Source organism: Oryctolagus cuniculus, chromosome 11, assembly GCF_051225735.1.
Source record: "Oryctolagus cuniculus isolate XC-2025 breed Fujian yellow rabbit chromosome 11, ASM5122573v1, whole genome shotgun sequence".
NCBI classification, from domain to species: domain Eukaryota; kingdom Metazoa; phylum Chordata; class Mammalia; order Lagomorpha; family Leporidae; genus Oryctolagus; species Oryctolagus cuniculus.
This window is the reverse complement of record NC_142877.1, coordinates 27,913,040-27,921,987: the sequence shown is the minus strand read 5'-3', so window position 1 is coordinate 27,921,987 and position 8,948 is coordinate 27,913,040.

Below are 8,948 nucleotides of genomic sequence, written 5' to 3'. Positions count from 1 at the left end.
AGTCCGTGGGCCAAGCCTGCTGCAGGCACCGCCGGCTGTGTGTGGCTGCCGTGTGCTCCTTCGTGAGTCTGGGCCAGCAAGGTTGGGAAGGGCTGTGGGAGTCTGCACGGGACCAAGTGGCCCATTTGTGATCACACAGAAGTTCGGGCTGTTGCTGCTATCTGGGGAGTGAATCAGCGGATGCAAGACCTCTCTCTCTGTCTCCACCTCTCTCTGTAACTCTGTCTTTCAGATAAATAAAATAAAATCTTTTTTTTTTTTTTTTAAAGAGAGGTCTTCCATCTGCTGGTTCACTCCCCAGATGGCTGCAATGGCTGGAGCTGTGCTGATCCGAAGCCAGGAGCCAGGAGTTTCTTCCGAGTCTCCCATGCGGGTGAAGGAGCCTAAGGACTTGGGCCATCTTCCACTGCTTTCCCAGGCCATAGCAGGGAGCTGGATGGGGAGTGGAGCAGCTGGGTCTCGAACCAGAGCCCATGTGGGATGCCGGTGCTGCAGGTGCAGGCTTAGCCGACTACACCCCGGCGCCAGCTCCCAATGAGAGCTCTTAGCTTGTGGCAAGAGGGAGAGGGGTGAGTAGGGCCTCCTCTGTGGGGACGGGGTGATGGCTCTGGTGGCCAGGATGGATTCTTGTGCTTGTGTGCTCAGGGCTGGCGGTGACGGATTTTGGGACGCGGTTTTGACTGTGGCTCGAGCTGGGCGACTGCGCTTTGTTCTTGCCCATTCATTACCTTCTGCAGCCAGTGTGCGAGTTCTCGGAGGCCCTATCAGGAGTTTCTCCTCTCCCTGGCTCAGCCAGGGTCGGTTTCCATCACTTGCGTCAGATCTGCCCCGCGGGGCTCCGGCATTCCCCTGTCCCCGGGGACTGTTGCCTGCCAAGGCCCAGGACCACGCCTGCGTCTTTCTTTTGTCCCCTGGTGATCGCAGGCTCTCTGGATTTTATCTCCTCCTCTCTGGCTCCCCACTGGGATGCGAGCTCCATGGACCATTGTGTTTTTGTGGGTACAGCACAGTGGCCAGCATGGTTGTGGCTGACTGATGGATGCACAGGTGCACGGGGAGGGGGGGACGACTCAGAAGGCTTGTTAGGAGACAGAGGCGACCTGGGGGTCCCTGGATGGCAGGTGAGCCCCTGACTTCGAGCCTATTCCTTCCCCAGAGTCACCTGAAGACCCGGTTCTCCCCCTCCCCAGGGATCAGCCGTGGGTGAGGACGGGGGGGGGGGGGAGTGTTGGGTCTGGGAGGAAAGCTCTCTGTCTGTTAGCAAGGTAACAACGTTAACATTTCATCCTCATTGGAAAGGCAGAGTTCCAGGGAGTGAGAGAGACAGGGAGAGAGAGGTCTCACTCCCCAAGCGGCTGGGCCCAGCTGAAACCAGGAGCCTGGACTCCGCCTGGGCCTCCCACGGTGGGGGCCGGGGCCCAGGCACTTGGGCCATCCTCTGCCGCTTTCCCAGGCAGAAGCGGAGCAGCTGGGACTTGCACTGGCGCTCGTATGGGATGCTGGTGTCGCAGGTGGCAGTTTAACCTGCCACAACACTGGCCCCGAGAAAGCCCTGCCTCTGAGTGCAGTCACAGGACTTGTCCCGGTGCTAGGCAGGAGGGCGCCCAGCCAGGCTCAACACGGCACAACAATCGACTCATGCTGGAATTGGCCACAGCAGCATTGAGACCTTGAGAATCGCAGGGGGCACGTTGATGACGCGGGGCGTTGTCACCAGGCTGATACGCACGGGGGCTTGTGGCTGCCATGGCTGCTGCAGGCCCTTCCCTGGGCGCCTGTGCCAGCTGCAGAGTTTCTCTAACACACAAGTCAGAGCGTCCCCGGGCCCCCACCTCGCTTGCAGCCTGCCTCGTGCTGGCTTTCAAGGCACCCAGGCCCCACCCCCTGTCTGTCCGCACCCCCCACCACCCTCACCCAGCTCTCCCTGCTCTCCTGGGGCTCCCGCCTGCACATCCTCGCCTGCCTGCCCCTCACGGTTCCTGGCCGGCTTCTGCCCGACTCCACTGCCAGCCGGCCTCCCCAGCCCTGCCCTCCTCCCCCTTGCTCATCAGTGCCTTGTCGTTGCTGGATTCCTGGTTTGGATTTATTTCATTGTTCCTCGTGTCATCCAACTCCTCCTGCCTACCCCCTGCTTTCACCCCCGCACCATGCAGCCACCCCCGTGACAGCAAAGCTTCCGGAAACCACAGCTCCTCTCTGCTGAGTCCCTGTACCTGGGCCCCACCAGGATCGCCCAGCAACTGTGAGTCAGTGAGCTCTTGCTCACAGAATTTAGCAGCCTGGTGACCCTGGCGGGGGTCACAGCTTCCAGGATCAGGTGACTTGATTGTGCAGGTCAAACACAAATTTTAGAATCTTTCTGTGGAGTTAAAGCCTCATCCCCTACTGTGTTTCGTGGCTAAGCAGAAGGGTGGGCCTGCACGCGCCAGTGGAGGCTATCAGATGTCACAGATGCCTGCATTTCCCCTGTGGGCCAGTAGGAGGAGCTCTACTTCCACCCCTGAGGACTTAGAAATTCTGGGAGAGGCACAACCCAAGCTGACAACAGGTTTTCTTTTTTTTTTTTTTTTAAAAACTCTCTCTCTCTCTCTTTTAAAAGATTTATTTTATTCATTTGAAAGGTAGAGTTATAGAGGGGTGAGAGAGAGGAGGAGAAAGAAGAGAGAGGGAGAGAGAGGAGAGAGAGAAGAGAGAGAGAGAGGGAGAGGGAGAGAGAGATTTTTCATCCACTGGTTCACTCCCCAGATGGCCAGAGCTGGGCCGATCTGAAGCCAGGAGCCAGGAGCTTCTTCAGGTCTCCCACTCGGGTGCAGGGGCTCAAGCACTTGGGCCATCCTCAGTTGTTTTCCCAGGCCACAGCAGAGAGCTGGATGAGAAGTAGAGCAGCCGGGACTTGAACAGGTGTCCATATGTCACTGCAGGTAGCGTCTTAACCAGTTGCGCCACACATCGGTCCCTCTCCAGCTCCCTTATATGCTTAAATATTTGGGAAATTTCACGCTTTAATTCATTTGTATAAAATATGTTGTTCTTTTCAATTATTTCAGAGGCACACAGAGAAATAGACAGTCCCCCGCCCCCCGCCTCCCCCACCCCCACACCGCTCCTAGCTGCTGGTTCACTCACCAAATGCCTGCAGAGTTGGGGCTGGGCCAGGCCAAAACCTGTAGCCAGGAACTCAGTCCAGGTCTCCCACGCGGCGGCAGGGACCCAAGTCCTGGAGCCGTCACTGCCGCCTCCCACGGGGTGGGGCTCGAGCCCGGGTGCTGCAGGACGGCGTGCGGGCATCCCAACCTGCAGCTGGGCTGCTAGGCCCAACGCTCTCCCCTCCGAAGATTTTCATGCGTTTGTATGTGTTTATTTTATGGTTTTTATTTGATTAGAGAGAAAGCTAATTTACCACAGAGTGGCCATAAAGTCTGAGCACAGAGACTGTAAGTAATAAAAAGCTGTATAAAGGGAAAAGGAGACATAACAGGTAAGACAAAGTAATATTAGCTTGAGCAGTAAGCCCTATTGTTCTATTTTGTTATGGATTGGCCTCCCCACCCCTCGGTTCTGCCGAGGGCACGGGTCTATGCAGCGAGTCCAGGGCGCAGGAGGTCCCAGGCAGGGTGCGAGGGTGGTGAAGCGGCTGTGTTCACTGCTCTGGGCACAGCCCCGGTCGCCCTGGAGCCTGGCAGATGAGACGTTGAACGGATCATGTCATGGCCCGGGACAGATCATGATCAATAAATCACAGTTACGGACTCCACTTACACTTCCACCCTGTAGACCGGCAACCATGACAGATAAACAGATGGCTGCAGTCAAGTGCTGTGGACGACAGGTGTGGGAAGGTGGCTGGTACGAGAGCAAGGAGCCTCCTTGGCAGCCCGTTTCCCCTCTGGGACCAGGCCGTGATGACGTCCACCTTCGAAGGTCACTGGTGGGGGTGAGGTGGGCGCCCGGCACTGGGCAGGCTCCAGGCTGAGTGCAGCTGGCTGAGCCTGGCTCCTCATGACACGTGTGATCAAGGCTGGGAGGGGGACTGGCCTGGAGCCCAAGGCAGGGTCAGGGGAGAGGCTGCTTCTGGGCCCAGGGCCACGCGAGTCCCCTGCCCATGACACTTCCTCAGCGTGGGGATGGGAGCCAATTACTACACAGTTGCAGGAAGGGGCCTGGGAGGAGGCGCCCAGGAAGCCTTCCCGGGGCTGGGTGCCGTGGCAGAGCCACAGTCCCTGAGTTTTCGTGTCCTTTACCCCCCTGCCTCTCTGCGCACCTGCTGGTGTGTATCACGGGATGTCTTTTCAGCAGCCGTGTGGGTAGCGCTGCGTGGCACACAGGTCAGGCATGAGAGCCGGCATGCCTGGCTGAGTCCTGGTTGGTTCTGCCCCTCACTACCTTCCCAGTGGCCTTAGTGACTCTCAGCCTCGGCTCCCTGATCTGCAAAGTGGGGCTATGGTGCCGGCCAGTCTTCTCCGAGGCTTGCTGGAAGGAGTTAACAAATGCCTACAAAGAGCTTCCAACAGCCGCCCGCAGAGGGCGCACCCTCAAGGCACAGTAGCTATCACTGTTTTATTTTTTCAGTCATTCCAATCACTTCATTCATTCATCCATGTATCCACAGTCTCATTCACTTTTGTGACTCTTCATGAATATTTGTGGGGCTTCATCCACACCAGTCACTGGTGCTACGTGTGGAAGACGTGGGCTAAAGGCACCATGGTTCTGGCTCAGGACAAGTACACAGTACAGGCTGGAGGATAGACCTAGGCTGAATGGACTTGACGCCAAAGTGGCCCATAAAGACACAGGCGCGTGAGGAAGGGGGGGGAGCGGGGCGCGTGCGGGTGGGGCGGGGCAAGGTGGGGCGGGGGGGGCGAGGTGGGGCGAGGTGGGCAGTCTCCCTGAGAAGGCGCCCTTGAGCCGGGTGCTGGAGTGGGAGTCGATGTTCTCTCGGAGATGCTGGTTCATGACATCCTTCGCCGAAGAGCAAACCACATGGAAATGCAGTGACAAAACCACAACCAGTTCTGTGGCTGGCGATGTGGGTTAGGCGCCGGGGATCGCTGCCAGGGTGTGAAACCCTGTTTCCCAGAAGTGTGTCCGCAGGTCAGCCCACTCTCCCCATGGGGGCTGATGTTCCAGTCCCCTAGATCAGACGCCCGAGGGCACGCCCACCAGCATCGCTGCATCCTGCTGACGCGAGCGCTAATTAGTGCAACTCCTTTGGATGACAGTCGCTTGATTTCCCTGTCGGGCCTGACACATCTACAACTGTGTTATGTTGCAACTCCGCCTGATTTATCAGCCTGGGATAAATGATTTATCAGCCAGGGGGTGGGAGCCAATCCTGAGTGCACCCCTGCTGCGCGGCACAGGAGCAGGGTGGGGCTGGACCACAGCAGGCGGGGAGTCGCCACCTTGCTAGGCTCCAAAGATCCAGGGCGGTCAGGGAGCCCACACCTTGGAGAGCACCCGCTCAGGGGCACCCATTCCTCCCAAGGGCCAGTGCTGGGGCACACGGTGACGCTGCCTCCCCTGGGAGCCGAGCCCCAGCTGCTCCACTTCCTGTCCAGCTCCCTGCTAATAATGCACCTGGGAAGGCAGCAGAAGATGGCCTGAGTACTTGGGTCCCTGCCACCCGTGTGGGAGACCCAGATGGGGTTCCGGGCTCCAGGCTTTGGTCTGGCTCAGCCCTGGTTGTTGCGTTTGCATTTGGGGGAGTGAACCAGCAGTTGGAAGATCTCTTTCTCTCTCTGGGTAACTCTGCATTTCAAATAAAATAAATATTTAAAAGCAAGTTTGTAGAAAAATAGAATTAAAAGATAAATTCATTTCGATGCCAAAATTTCAAAACCTACGCAGTTTTTTCAAAACACGCATTTTCTATGAGCTTTTTGAGTATTCCTCATACTGCCTGGGCCAAGATGGAACGAGGATGGGGCGCTCACTGGCCCCTGTGTTGTGAGCGAGTCCCCACACCCCCGTTTGGGCTGCTCGTGGCGCCATGTGTCAGCGGGGTCCTGCAGGAAGCAGAGTCTGAGCTGTGTGTAGCAGCTGAGGAGGTTTGTAGGACAGAAAGCCTCTGAGAGATCAAAGGTGGAGAAGGCAGGCGCGAGCCACAGAGCCTCAGGCTGCACCGCGCATCTGAAAAGTCTCGGCCCGGCCAGCCTGGAGCAGCGTCTGCCCACAGAGGCCGCCATGCTGGGCACCGGCCAGGGTGCTAGCTCCTGCTGGCCCAGCAGCCGCCTGGGGGCGCCCAGCAAGGCATGGCTTGGCCAGAGGCTGGCCTGCAGCCCGGTGCTGTCAGATAATCGCCCTCCTTGCCATTCAACAAGTTCCTTCTTGAAAGGTTAAGGAAGGACGCCCAGGCCGTTACTGGCACAAGAGTGGCCCAGGCTTCTCCACTCTTGCAAGCAGGCAACAGCAGAAGCCTGGGAGGCCCAGGCTGGGAAGCTCACAGAAGCCCGCTTCTGTCCCGTCGGGGCCGGACACGCTCCCAGGGGTAGGAAGCAGCCCCGGGGCTTGGTGCTGCCAGCTAGAGAACGCCGGCGGCCATCTTTTCCCCAGTGTGCCACAGACCGCACAGCCGAGCCCACGAGGGCAGAAGCGAGCTTGCTCGGCCATGTGCTCAAGGCGGCAGCCCCGCCTGGATCTGCCTCTGCTTTCAAGCCAAGGCCATGGTCCTGCGGGGCGGCCCTGGCCGTGATCGGCCGTGGCCCGTTTCTGCCCCGTGCCCACTCTCTATGGGAAACCTGTGCACCTTGGCTCCCCACTGGGCAGCTGCGGTTCTCTCGGAGCTGTACCATGGCTCCATCCACCGCCTCTGAAGGTTCATCCCGACGCCTGCTCCCCCCGACAGGCAGCCCTCCCGGCCAGTGCCCTGTACTTCCGGGGTGGGGGGGTGGGGGAGATGAGGAAGGAGCAAGGCCTTAGCCACTTTCGGTTTCTGTAAGGAGCAATGCCCTCCTCCCCCACCCCCCGAGATGTGCTGCTAGCTTCTCCCTGCTCCTGGGCAGGTGTGGTGCTTACCTAACGGATACGCGTGGGAAGAAGGATCGGGCATGTGACCCAGCCTGGCCTCTGCTCCTCTCAGTTCTAAGTCAGCCCCCCGGCTCCTGCAGGGGCTCTGCTCCTGTGTAAGGGAGCACCACTCCAGTCCAGCGGCTCCTGTGTCTCGCCTGTTACCCTCTCTCTGATGGTAAACGACCACTCAGCCAATGACCACACTTCCCAGCCTCCCTTGCAGCTGGCTGTGGCCATGTCACTGGGTTCTGGCCAATGGGTTGGGAGTGGAAGTGGAAGGCATGATTTTGGTGTGTAATTTAAAAAACCCATTGTTCCTTTAGTGGGAAAGAAGGTACCTACCTGTTCCCCACCCCCCTTTCCTCCCGGATGGACTGTGGACATCAAAGCTTTACGGTAGAATGGCCACGTGGGACCACCAGTGGATGCTACCTGTGGAAACTCATGGGGCAGTGAGAGGAACATGGATGCCTGAACTGCCTCCCGGACCCTCACATGGGCGACAAGTAAGTGCCCTTCCTGTTGCTGCTGGAATTCAGGCCCCTGCTGTGGCGGCTAAGCGCCCCCTCACCAGCACGGCAGCTGCCGACTCTGGGGTCAGCAAGCAGCCGGCTCGCTCTCCCACTGCACCATGACGGCCTCCACCCTGAAAGAAACACGGTACCGAGGCCACTGCCCGCTGCTCTGTCCTTTGATGGCTAAAACCATTCCGCACCCATGCGGGATGGAGGACGTATTAGCCACGGCGCTCACCAGTCGACTGTGCCTGGGGTTCATTAGAAACCTACATGGATTTTCCACGTTGGGCCTCCGGAGAGGCTCTCTGGGGGGAGGCGGCCAGAGGCAGGGAGCACGCTGCTTGTTGGCTGTTATCTGCCTGGATCCCTGGATCACAAAGCAGGTGCCCGGGGGGTGCTGGTGGGTGACACTGATGCTCCAGGACTGGCCATCTGGGGCGTGCCTTGCATGGACGGAAGTGGAAAGGTCTGGGTTTTTTGCCTTCCTATTGGAGGCCAGAGCAGAAGTCTCTTCCCCCCCACCCCTCCCCGTGGGGGACTGGGCCAGAGCCTCCGAGGAGGAATGGGGTGTGCTATCTCCAAGCCAAAGCTAACGGCGAGGCCCAGGAACCCACCTGCAGGGAGTGAGGATTCTCGCGAGAGGGGATGCGAGCGTCTGCCTCCACGGCTAGGGCCCAGCTCTGCTCTGCCGCCAGAGCCGGGGCCTTGTGACCGTCCCTGGGAGAGCAAATGCCGATGGAGTCTGGCATCGGCTTCCCCCCACAGGTCCTGGAGGTGGGAAGCCCAGGCTGGGGCACCTGGAGAGGCAGCAGGCGGAGGAGCAGCAGGGAAGTGTGACTTCCGCTGAGCCAGTGGGACCCCTGAGGGGCCGGCCCCAAAGCGTCATGAAGCCACCACTGCACACTTCCAGGGCAGCCAGAGCTTCCTCCAGGGGCCGAAGCTGGAGCCCTGGGCCCTGGGCAGGGGCCACTGCACGTTCCAGTGGCACCGTGGGGCAGACCTTTGTCCCATGTCTTGGGGCTCCTCCCTCGTCCTTTTCCAGCTCTGAAGGATCAGGCAACAGTGGGGGAGGAAGGAGAGGAAGAGGAGAAGGGGATGACAGGGTCCGGGTTGCCGGAGGCTTCTACCTGGACTGCGCTGGTCCCTCACATTCGAAGTGAGATAGATTGGCCCAACGGGACGGGTCAGTGCATGCAACAGAAAGCCAAGGGACCTGCTCGGAGTATGTCAGGTGCCAGGCCCAAGGAACCCACAGGGCGAGTTTGAAGGCAGAGAGGGCTGTGGCTGGCAGCAGGGGCACCTGGTGGCCTGTCCTCGGCATACGGCATGGGGAGGGCAGAGGCCAGGCTGGCAGCAGCAGAGTCTGAAGCCCCTGTCACTCAGATGCTGTAGACAGGCCCTAATCATGGCTTTGCCCGG